Here is a 12,694-nt window from a genome sequence, read left to right as displayed (position 1 = left end):
ATACTCAAAAGATATAAGTGAAGTGCATAGAGCATTCTATAAATCAACCAAGGACTATCTCATACCAGCATGGTGCATAAAATAAAAATGAAAACTAAATGTAAAAGTCGCTCCAAGATTGCACATATCGCATGAACGAAATGAATCCAAAACATACCGATACTTGTTGAAGAAAGAGGGGATGCCTTCCGGGGCATCCCCAAGCTTAGACGCTTGAGTCTCCTTGAATATTTACTTGGGGTGCCTCGGGCACCCCCAAGCTTGAGCTCTTGCCTCTCTTCCTTCTTCCCACATCGAGACCTTCTCGATCATCGAACACTTCATCCACACAAAACTTCAACAGAAAACTCGGTAAGATCCGTTAGTATAGTAAAGCAAATCACTACTCTAAGTACTGTTGCAAACCAATTCATATTTTGTTTTTGCATTGTTTCTACTGTAATATAACTTTTCCATGGCTTAATCCACTGATATAACTCGATAGTTTCATCAAAACAAGCAAACTATGCATCAAAAACAGAATCTTTCTAAAACAGAACAGTCTGTAATAATCTGAATATTTACCATACTTATGATACTTTAAAAATTATGCCAAAATTAGGAAAAATAAAAAAATTGTATAGAAAGACAGTGCACAAAGAATCAGAACCATTTGACGTTCCATCTAAAAATGTAAAATCACACACTACAGCCAAAGTTTCTGTCCTGCACCGTACAAACCAACAAGCATCTAAAACATCCTAAAGGCAAACCTTGGCACATTATTTTTATAATACAATGGAATTGTACAAGGGGATAATTATTTTTATTGAAAATTTTCTGTAATCAAGATTCACAAAGTTGCCATGAGTATGAACAAAGTTCAAGGAGCTCTCCCACTTCAACAATGCTTGTCTTTCTCACTTTCACTTTCCTTTTTGAAAAAGTTTTGGGTTCCCCTCTTTATTTTTGTTGTTTTTAAACTATATGAAAGAACTCAACAGAAATAAATGACTCTCTAAAACTTCCGGGTTGTCTCCCTGGCAGCGCTTTTTTTAAAGCCATTAAGCTAGGCATATAGTGCTCAAGTAATGGATCCACCCGAATCCCAAGGTATATCAAAGCCAATTTTAATTAACAATGATTTGTAATTTAGTACTGAGCACAAAGTAACATATATCATGCAATGACGAAGTCTAACTCTCTTCCTATGCATAGGCATGTCATAAAAGAACAATTCATGCACACAAATTAAAGGCCAATGCATAATATAAACAGTTTCTTGCAATTTTGTTGTATTGGAAACATAAAGAGGCGGAGATGTATTTCCTCTTTCATAATAATTGCAAGTAGGAGCAACAAGCACATGCATATTATATCTATCAAAATCATCATGTGCAACGGTAAAAGGCAACCCATCAATATAATCCTTAATAAGGGCAAACTTCTCCGATATAGTGTAGTCGAGAGAATTCAAAAAGATAATAGGACTATCATGTGTGGGTGCAATAGCAACAATTTCATGTTTAACATAAGGAACTATAGGAAGTTCATCTCCATAAGCATAATTCATATTGGCATCTTGGCCACAAGCATGGCAAGCATCATCAAAAAGGGATATTTCAAGAGAATTAATGGGATCATAACAATCATCATAGCAATCATCCTTCGGTAAGCACGAAGGGAAATTAAACAATGTATGAGTTGAAGAGTTACTCTCATTAGAAGGTAGGCATGGGTAGCTAATCCGCTCTTCCTCCTTTTGTTCTTCGCTCCCCTCCTCATCTTTTTCATCCAATGAGCTCACAGTTTTATCAATTTCTTCTTCCATAGACTCCTGCAAAATATTAGTCTCTTCTTGGACAGCGGGGTAGTCCTCAATATATGGTTCAACATAGGCATTAGAAGCATAATTATCATAGCAATATTTAAGTATGTCAAAATTTTCAGATTTGTAATGAGTAGCATCATACGTTTCAATCAAAGAAGCAATTTCATAAGCACACTTAAAAGCAATAAATCCTTCAATTTGTTGAACATCATTGCAACTATAAACACCCTTAGCATACGAAGATACGATTCCATTATCACTAAACTCACATTGATAGGGAAGGTGTTTCTTAGGGTTTTCAGAACAACAAGTAATATCATATATTTCACATAAATTCCAAGCATAGCATTGCAAACGATGAATTTGACCCGGTAAATTTTTCCCTTTTTCAGATATTCGGTGTCACACATAACAAGCATGCTCATCTAAAGATTTGCCCTCAACTAAGCTAGTTGGGATTTCAGCACGAGCACATAGGGATCGAAGATGATCCAAGTAATAAGCTCCAGTAGTATGATATATTTTGAGTGGTTCTTCAATCATTGGTTTAGTACGTACAACTAATTTTTTTTGGTATTTTGCGTTTCCTACCCATAACTAAAGATAGAAAACAACTAAGAACAAAAAATAAAAATTACTTAGTGATAAAGCAAACAAGCACACACGAGAATATTCACCCCACGCTATTGCTCCCCGGCAAGGGCGCCGGAAAAAGGTCTTGATAACCCACAAGTATAGGGGATCGCAACAGTTTTCGATAAGTAAGAGTGTCTAACCCAATGAGGAGCTAAAGGCAGAACAAATATTCCCTCAAGTTCCATCGACCACCGATACAACTCTACGCACGCTTGACGTTCTCTTTACCTAGAACAAGTATGAAGCTAAAAGTACTTTGTAGGTGTTGTTGGATAGGTTTGCAAGATAATAAAGAGCAAGTAAATAAAAAGTAGGGGCTGTTGTAAGTAAAGAAGCAATAAAGTAAATATAGCGAGTGTGGAAAAGTGGTGATAGGAGTTGCGAAATTGCACCTAAGCAGTTGACTACTTTACTAGACCGATAGCAAGTATTATGTGGGAGAGGCCACTGCTAGCATGTCATCCCTGACTTGGAATTCTATGCACTTATGATTGGAACTATTAGCAAGCATCCGCAACTACTAACGTTCATTAAGGTAAAACCCAACCATAGCATTAAGATATATTGGTCCCCCTTCAATCCCGTATGCATCAATTTCTATGCTAGGTTGAAGTTTCTATCACTCTTGCCCTCCAATACATAGTCCTATCAACATACAACTAACCCTATGGTGTGATCCACGCGTGCACTCATATGATGGGCACCAAAGGACAACAACATAACCATAAGCAAATTAAATTAATCATAGCAATTCATCAACCACCAATAGGACAACGAAAATCTACTCAGACATCATAGGATGGCAACACATCATTGGATAATAATATGAAGCATAAAGCACCATGTTCAAGTAGAGGATACAGCGGGTTGCGGGAGAGTGGACCGCTGTAGATAGAGGGGGGAAGGTGATGGAGATGTTGGTGAAGATGGCGGAGGTGTTGGTGTAGATCGCGGTGGTGATGATGATGATGGCCACACAGCGTTCCGGCGCCACCGGAAGAGAAAGGGGGAGGGGGCCCCTTCGTCTTCTTCTTCCTTGACCTCCTCCCTAGATGGGAGAAGGGTTTCCCCTCTAGTCCTTTGCCTCCATGGCATGGGAGGGGCGAGAGCCCCTCCGAGATTGGATCTGTCTCTCTGTCTCTCTCTGTTTCTGCGTTCCGTGATTCTACCCTTTCACCGTTTCTTATATTCCCGGAGATCCGTAACTCCGACTGGGATGAAATTCTAACACGATCGCTATCCGGATATTAGCTTTCTTGCAGCGAAAGAAGGGCACCAACCGCCTTACGGGATGGCCACGAGGGTCAGGGGCACGCCCCCTGCCTCGTGGCCCCCTCGGGCACCGTCTCGCGTGGATTTTTCTTCCGAAAAACCATATATATTCCAAAAAAATCTTCGTCAATTTTTATCCCATTTGGACTCCGTTTGATATGGATATTCCGCGAAACAAAAAACATGCAACAAACAGGAACTAGCACTGGGCACTGGATCAATATGTTAGTCCCAAAAATAGTATAAAAAGTTGCCAAAAGTATATGAAAGTTGTAGAATATTGGCATGGAACAATCAAAAATTATAGATACGACGGAGACGTATCAGTCCGCACGCTTAACGTTCGTTGACGATATAGTACTATGAGTTATGTATGTTGGTGACCGAATGTTGTTCGGAGTTTCGGATGAGATCACGGATATGACGAGGAACTCCGGAATGGTCCGGAAGTAAATATTGATATGTGGATAGTAGTGTTTGATCTCTGGAAGGGTTCCAGAATTCACATGAAGGGGTTCCGGAAGTTTCCCAAAATGTTTGGGCACGAGAACACTTTATCTGGGCCAAAGGGGAAACCCACGTGGTTTTTGGAAAGCGCAAAAGAAAGTTTTGCGGAGTCCAGGGGCCAGACGCTAGGGTCCCTGGCGTCTGGGTTCAGACGCCGGGAACCCTGGCTTCTGGCCCTGGAGTCCGAGAAGGACTCTTGCCTTTCGGGTGAAACCGACTTTGTGGAGGCTTTTACTCCAAGTTTCGACCCCAAGGCTCAACATATAAATAGAGGGGCAGTGCTAGCACCCAAGACACATCAAGAAACACCAAGCCGTGTGCCGGCAACCCCGTCCCCTCTAGTTTATCCTCCGTCATAGTTTTCGTAGTGCTTAGGCGAAGCCCTGAGGAGATTGTTCTTCACCAACACCATCACCACGCCGTCGTGCTGCCGGAACTCATCTACTACTTCGCCCCTCTTGCTGGATCGAGAAGGCGAGGACGTCACCGAGCCGAACGTGTGCAGAACTTGGAGGTGCTGTGCTTTTGGTACTTGGATCGGTCGGATCATGAAGACGTACGACTACATCAACCGCGTTGATATAATGCTTCCGCGAACGGTCTACGAGGGGTACGGAGACAACACTCTCCCCTCTCGTTGCTATGCATCACCATGATCCTGCGTGTGCGTAGATTTTTTTTTGAAATTACTATGTTCCTCAATACTTTCTGTGTGGTCGCGAGGCCGGCTCCTTTCATAGCTCTCGGGTGAGGCCTCTTCAAGTCGACGATGTGGCGTCCTCTAGCCAAGATGGCAGAGTAGGCCCCTCTTCGGCATTTGAGTAGGAAGGAGTTGTGTCTTCTCAGCACGGTGGAGCCTTCGTGCATGTGTTCTTCTAGTGGTAGTCGGCTAATCCACTGTTCTTTTATATTTTCTGTTTTAGGTTCCCGAGTGTGATGGGCAGCACCATTTTCAAGCTATGCTTTCATTTTTTTTCTCTTTTTGTGATTTCTTCATGTGTTGTGCTAGAAGCTGCTCTATCAGCTTATTGTATCGTTCAACTGTTTTTTCTTGTTGGTCTTGTGTAATTCCTGTCTGGTTGATGAGTACCTAATAGACTTGGTCGTCTAGATCCCTGAGACCACTCACTCACCTGTTTGCTGGTGTCAGAGTGAACACCTTTGGAGGGCAAAGGGACTCATTTATGTCACCACTAGGACACAAGAACCAAGACCTACACGGAACGACACTACACACGTGATGAAATCCTAGCCTCTTCTATTTTCGAGGAGGAGTTGAAACAAACCAAATGACATTACAACACACACCATACTAGAGAGCACCATCAAAGAGAAAGCGCCTAACCTGCAAGAAAAAGCATCGCTCGCCACCACCGCTTGAAACTCAAAGCAACCGGACATCTCCACACAATGACATCACTCGTCCAAGACCAACCTTGCCCAGACGGCTAGCAACGTCGTCGCTGACCAATCCATAATGGATTTTAAGTTTTCACTCAGGAAAGTGACTTAGTGTGGGCGGAAGCGTCTTCAACAACTCCTCGAGGAAGGAAAGTGTCACCCTTGGGTGTTGCCGCTGCCATGCTTGAACCATCCATTCAGGAGTTTCCCTCAGAGCCAGAACCGTCATCACCTCTCCAACAAGAGGGCATGCAACCGAGGCCGTTGTGCACCAGTATTGACAAGGAGGAGTGATCCAGAGAGGCAGAAGGGGCTGTACCTTCATATTTGGAGGCGAAAGCCGAAGAAGGCCCTTTGCCTCGACAACCGCCCACCGACACCTCACCGCCCATGGGACTGAGGGATCCGGCCACCAGCATCTGCGGGGCACGCCTGCTGTCTCACCATCCGGGGCTGCCGCCCTGGCGTCCGATGCCATCAACATGAGAAACAAATCAACGTGAGCCTCCCTCCCACCTTCACCACGCCCGTCAGCCTTTCCCGTTGTCCTCCTCTAGTGACGGCCATCAGGGATATGGAGGAGGTGGAGGAGAGGGTGGCTTGGGAACACTAGTTGCCCCCGAGATACCCTATGGATGAAGATGCAAGGGGTCGAATCATTTTTATCCGTAATATGGCTCCGGTGTTTCTTTTCAGAAAGAAAAAATATGAGGACTTAAGTTTGCTAAAAAGATTGTTTGCATGTTGGACAACATGAAGTACACCACGGAGCAGTAAGACGGTGGTAATAATTGGGAGCTGTACACGTGTAAGACGCCGCGTATCTCTAGTATTTACCAGTGTGCGTATAATCCCTTCTTCCTCCTCCTCTGGCTCACACTCACACTCACTCCACCCATCGGAGCTCCCGAAGTAAGTGCATCCGGCCAGCCAGCCATGGCGATCGACGAGCAAAACAAAGTAAAGCCCCCCACCTCCCCTCCCCCTCCTCCTCTGCTCCAGCTCCCACCATCATCTGCTTCTCTACCCCACTCAACTCATTTTTTTATTGTAGGATTTCTTCATGCTATTTTTGTCTTTCCAGTGATTACCTCCTCCTGTTAATTTGGTTGATTTATTCATGGGGTGTTTGCAAATAGAAACAGAGAGGGAGGTGATTGATTCTTGAGAAGAAGAAGAAAAAAGCCCCCATCGTTTTCTCCGCTTGCATATAATATCCAGCTGCTGCTAGGGCTTTTCTAAAGTCTGCGCCACCCTTCGATCCGCTTTTTCACCGCGGGAGATTTTGCTTCGCCTGACTAATTTTCACCGTGGATCACTAGATAAAATTTGGTAGTGACAGAATTATTGATCGGTTGCCTGACTAATTTGCAGAGCAAGAGAGGGACGCCAGCGGGTGTTCCCCACTCTGCCAAGTCCAAGACGGGGCAGAAGATGGTCCATCGAAGGCGCCCTTTGCTTGATGAAGGCAGCAGCAGCCGAAACGAAGACGGCGGCGGCGACGATTTTGAGCCTACGGTGAGAACCTGTCTGAAACCATCTGAGCTCACATTGCCGCATTTCAGTTTCAGGCTTTCTCTGTTGATTCTTAATCTTCTATTGTTGGTAAATCACTACTCCCTCCATTCCTAAATATTTGTCTTTCTAGGCATTTCAAATGGACTGCACATACGGATGTATGTAGACATATTTTAGAGTACAGATTCACTCATTTTGCTCTGTATGTGGTCACTTGTTGAAATATTCATAAAGACAAATATTTAGGAACGGAGGGAGTAGATGACATTTGGTGACAAAATTATTGATTGATTTTGAGCCGACGGTGGGAACCTTTGTGGAACCATCTGATCTCACATTGCTGCATTTCAGGAACCTCTGTTCTTCCAGGCTTCAGAGTATATCAACTGCATGTATTTTGTCTGTCGGTCCATTTATTTGATACCGGAACTCATGGTTTATGATCAATACATTGTTGACATGTGTTGCTGAATGTGTTCTAGTTTTATCGGGGAGTCTAGGCTGAGCCTGCTATGAGGCCACTTCAGTAGCCTTTTGTGTCAGCATTTCATTAGCCTTTATCTGAAACTATATATGTGTTTTGTTTTGGTCCTGTACTACTTACTGCTAGATCACTAGTTGAGATTCAGTATAAGTACTAAAATGATTCATTGGTTGATTGTTGTTCATGTACGCGCATAACAATTACTCTGCATTGGTTGTGTGACGAATTTCCAGGCTATGGGAGGGACGCCAGCGGGTGATTCCCCCCATTCTGCCAGGACCAAGATGGGACAGAAAATGTCATTGGCGCATCGAAGGCTCTCTTTGCTTGACGATGGCAGTAGAATCAGTAGACACATTGCTGCTGCTGCTGCTGCGGCTGATGATGATGGTGGTGGTTCTGAGCAGATGGTAAGAACCTTAATGGAACCATCTGACTTCACATTCCTGCATTTAAGGCACCCCTGTTCTTCCTGGATTCAGAGTATCAAATGCACGTTCTCATATATCAACTCGAATAAATATAGGAAGTCGCTTTTATCAGTTAGTTGGTTGGTTGGCCGGTCGATGAATCGAGCATTGGAAAACCTCAAGTACTGAGATTGTTATGAGGTCAATTCAGTTCTTTTTTTTGTCAACCATTTCATTTGCCTTCTCTCTTTTCTTCTGAATCTTCGGTCATGCTTACCTTGTGGAACCATCAGACAAACTGAAAATTAACTGCTTATGTTTTTCCATGTAGCGCTCATTAGTACTGCAGCGACTAGTACAAGTACACAGTGACCGCACAGCAGCCTCCATGTTATTAAGCTAGTATATTATATATACATTTTTGTGTGAAGTGCATCCTATAGGTCCTTGAACTATTTCAGAGGCGTCACATAGGTCCTCAAACTATGAAAATCATCATCCAGGTTCTCAAAGTGCAATGTGCGTCATCTAGGTCCTCGAACTATTTCAGAGGTGTCACATAGGTCCTTGAACTATTTCAGAGGTGTCATGTAGGTCCTAGGATGCACCTCTGAAATAGTTCGAGGACCTAGGATGCACTTCACTCCATTTTTTTTATCTTTACTAATTTTGAACTTCTCGAGATGCGATAATAAAAATTTGGCAATTGTAGGGTGAGGAGTTCACTGTTGATGTTGCTCAGAAGAATACGGCAGTTGATGACAGCGATGATCCAGATGGTAGCGGGGATGACTTTGTTCCATTGATAGTGAGTGTTTTATTGCTTTAGTTCTCTTGTATATGCACCAATTACACCACACATGGACCCATTCACAACATCAATTTTAGTGAAAACATAATTCTGACATCACTTCCTCGTTTTCATTTCCATCTCGATCGTAATTTTCATAAAATACGAACATGTAAGTTATTGATGTAACCTCATTATGGCAGATGATGAGAACCAAGAATGTGAAGAGTGAGCCTGGAAAGCATCCCGGCTTCCGATATAAACACAAAGCCCAGAGAACTATCAATAAAACTTATAAAGTAAGATACACTGACTTATTCCATCCCTGTGTGTGTGTGTATGATATGAACAAATAAATAAATTGCGAACAAATATATTATGAATTCAAGATGCTTCCTATGGTTGGATAGTGTTAGAGTAGTTTTTCTTTGCTTCTTTTGGCTTTTTTTACTGCTCTCTGGATTTTTATTTACCAATAATAGTTCTATTATGTGTAGAGTTTCTTGGAATTTTTGGCTTAGTTGGTTTGCAGCCATGTAAGTATTGTGTTTTCTTGGTTTTCTTTCTTCTAATACATAACGATACAAATTTTAATCCATGTCCGAGGGAAAAAAAATGAACTCACAATACTTGATTTTGGCTCATCCAAAAATTTCACAACTCAGATTATTTGTTATATTCAATCACCTATATAAACATATTTTGAATTCATTGCTCTGTTTTGGTGGGCTACTTTAATTTCAGAGGAAGAAGACAGGGAGGTCAGCAGGTCCAGTATATGCCAAGAGAAAGATAGAGAAGAAGCCAAGATTGGTTGGCAGCAACAACATTAGTAAGGTAAGGTCGTACGAAATCGCTTGTTGATGTATCATACCCTTTAAAAAAATATTATACTATAATTGAGTATAAGTAGACCGATATGTATATTATATTCTCTAATGTGGAGGGTGTAGTCAAAATTCTTATTTGGGCTATAGACTAACTGTGAACAACTTATGACTTGCCAGATATCTGATGATGATGGCCAGAAGAAATATGCAAGGTATTTCAACTTTTGTTGTTTCTCGTCAGTAGTGTGTGTTCAAAAGCTGTCAAGTGTGTGTACATGACTAATGCACATGAATCTTCAAACAAGCTATAGTGTTTTGGGCTTCTATGCCACTGCTTTTGACAGAGCTTTGGAGGTAGAAAAGAAATTGCCAGCAGAAGGTCCGAGCTTCGTCAAGCTTATGCAGATATCACATGTTGTAAGGGTTTTTTGGCTGGTAAGTCCCTGTTTATTAGGTGTTTGAATGTTTGTCCAATGCCAAGAATCCGGTAATGTTTCCATATAGGCAACACTCAGTTTGTGTTTTCCTGTAAGAATTTTAATTTACAAGGCAATTAAATATCTACAGAAGACGCAACTGCAAATTCAGAGCGTGCCACTGATTCATGGCATTCATGTTTTTAGAGAGAGGAGCGGAGAAGCGAGTGTCACTGATTAATTTAGCTTTTTGTATTTTGCTTCCTTTGCATTTGACTTTTGTCTTCCTCCCAGGGTGTCCCGGTTAGCTTTTGCAGAGAGCATCTTCCAAACCATGATGTTACAATTGTATTAGAAGATGAGGATGGCCTCCGGTTTGATACAAATTATCTAGCGCGCAAGCAGGGCCTCAGTGGTGGGTGGAGTAGATTTGCAACAGGACATCATCTTAAGGTCGGCGATGCCGTGGTCTTTCAACTCGTGGAACAAACAAGATTCAAGGTGAGTGCTTCGTCAATGTTTTATTCCATCATATTTTTTGTGTGTATGCAAGGAGCACTACCCTCTTCATGATATTGATAGTGATACGTTGGACCATTGACTGTTGTTTACAGGTGTATATACTGAGAGAGAGTAAGTTCACTACAACCGATGGAGCACTCAGTCTCCTGAGTTTAGACACGTCCATGGAAAACAACATGCCCGGTGAGTTAAAAGTATCATCATCTTCATATTGCAATATCATGAAATCTTTCTAATCATGTGTTGTCTTTTGTGAAGCAGAAAAAGGAGGAGAAGATACTTCTGATGAAGATGTCAAGTCCAAGGAGGATCCAGAAGTCACCAAAGTCATCACCAACAAAGCATCCGATGATGATAGCAACGACCCTTTTAGTGAAGCAGCAGCAAACGGAGGCATCAGATCCCCAGATCCAGACCCTGATTTCGACGCCGTGAAAACATTCAGAGCCTTCAAGATGGTCATTGACAGTTCTTTCATCGACCGCAAACTAGTCCCTGATCGCCTGCTTTGGACGTACTACAAGCTCTGCGGCGACCGGAAGGCTTTCCTCCACAGGCGTCTGCCGAAGCACATAAACCTGACGCTAGCAGCAGGGGTGATAGTAGAGACGGCCAGCATCGCTGAGGGCATCAGGTCCTATCCCTCCTCCTGCTCTTCCTGCGAGGACCTCCTTCATACGCAAGCGCCTCGATGAGCTCCTTTTCCTCCTTGACGCCCGGTCATCGGATGATCATCTGCCGGAGGGGTACGAGGAGGTGAAGCTGGAGCGTGCTCGTGCAGCAGAGAAGGTGAAGGCCCTCGAGTCGAAGATGGCGAGCCTGAAGGATGCTCTCAAGGATATGGACATGGAGATGGAGGAGATCGCGGAGAAGAGGAGGGGCCATGCTATGCTGCAGCTGGCGGCCGCGCCATGGTGATCGGCGATTCGATCGTCGTCTCGTGTCTTATGCATTTTGGTGGTTGGCATCTCTTTCAGGTCATCAGACTTGGTCGACCTTTTTGTCTAGTTCTAGTTGGTTCTCTGTACATACAGCAACGTATACTGTTAGCAGCACGATCTAATTGGCTAACTATGAACTCGGATCGGAAGATCACAGCTCAATTTCATGGCGAAATGTTAGCAGAGGCTATCTACCCATCCTCCCACACCTCTGTTCTGTCACGATTACAACCCAGCTTTGCGGCCGTTTCTTCCTAGCCAAGTTCCCCTTTGCCTAACAATTAACTCGCTCCTGTGAGGCCGCACCGGGGCGCACCCGCCGGCCATCTGTAGACCTCCTCCGCGCCAAGTTCTCCCATCCCGCCGCCGGTCAAAGCCCGTGTGGCGCGGCCGCGGCGGCAGATCTCCTCGGCCAAAGTTCGGGATCGCAGGGGCGATGCTGGCTCCGGCCGTTCAGAGGCAGCGAGCCAGCGATGTGGGGTGGCGACAGCGGCCGGAAAATAATCCTATACGACCTGGTCTCACGCTTCATCTCGTAAGACCCGCTCCAGAGGATGCCACGTGTACTTCACCAATCTTGATGCACTCCTTCTTCCTCAATCCTCCTTCCCGAACTTCACGCCTCGCTGCGAAAGTTAATGGAAGCAGAGGATTAATGGCCTACGTGTTTTGAGATTCGGGTTTGCCAAGTGTCATCCGCTGAATAAGGTCTCACGGTCAGGGCGTGCGACCCAGGTCGCATAGGATTATTGCCAGGATCGGCAAGCTTGCGGCGGCAACGACGCGAAGGCTAGCGGGCGGTGGCGGGAGTGGTTGGGCCCGATCTGGACTTAGATGGGTTCGGACGGGCCACGACCCAAGCTGCGGTACCTGTTGCGTCTCGTCGACTCCGACGACGGCACGCAAGCTCCTGACAACGCTGGAGACGCTGGCTTGTCGAGAAGCAATGGCTCTAGCACTGGACCTCTCGCTAAATCAAGTGGTGGTTGCTTCTGACTGCAAGAATGTGGTGCAGGACATAAATCTTGGCACTGGTGGAATGAACGCGAGCATCATGAAGGAAATCTTGGCACCGGTGGAATGAACTCGAGCATCGTGAAGGAAATTCGAGCTACTGTTACTCAATTTCATAGTTGTGCCTTCATTTTTGAAGGCAG

General features: G+C 44.1%; 1 pseudogene; it reads left to right on the top strand.

Moving 5' to 3' along the window:
• Positions 1 to 6,485: 6,485 nt before the first annotated feature.
• Positions 6,486 to 11,743, top strand: LOC119363772 (annotated as a pseudogene).
• The last annotated feature ends 951 nt before the right edge of the window (positions 11,744 to 12,694 follow it).

Source organism: Triticum dicoccoides, chromosome 1A (genome assembly GCF_002162155.2).
Source record: "Triticum dicoccoides isolate Atlit2015 ecotype Zavitan chromosome 1A, WEW_v2.0, whole genome shotgun sequence".
Classification (NCBI taxonomy): Eukaryota; Viridiplantae; Streptophyta; class Magnoliopsida; order Poales; family Poaceae; genus Triticum; species Triticum dicoccoides.
Note: the sequence above shows the minus strand (reverse complement) of the source record. Positions and strands in the feature narration are given on the sequence as shown.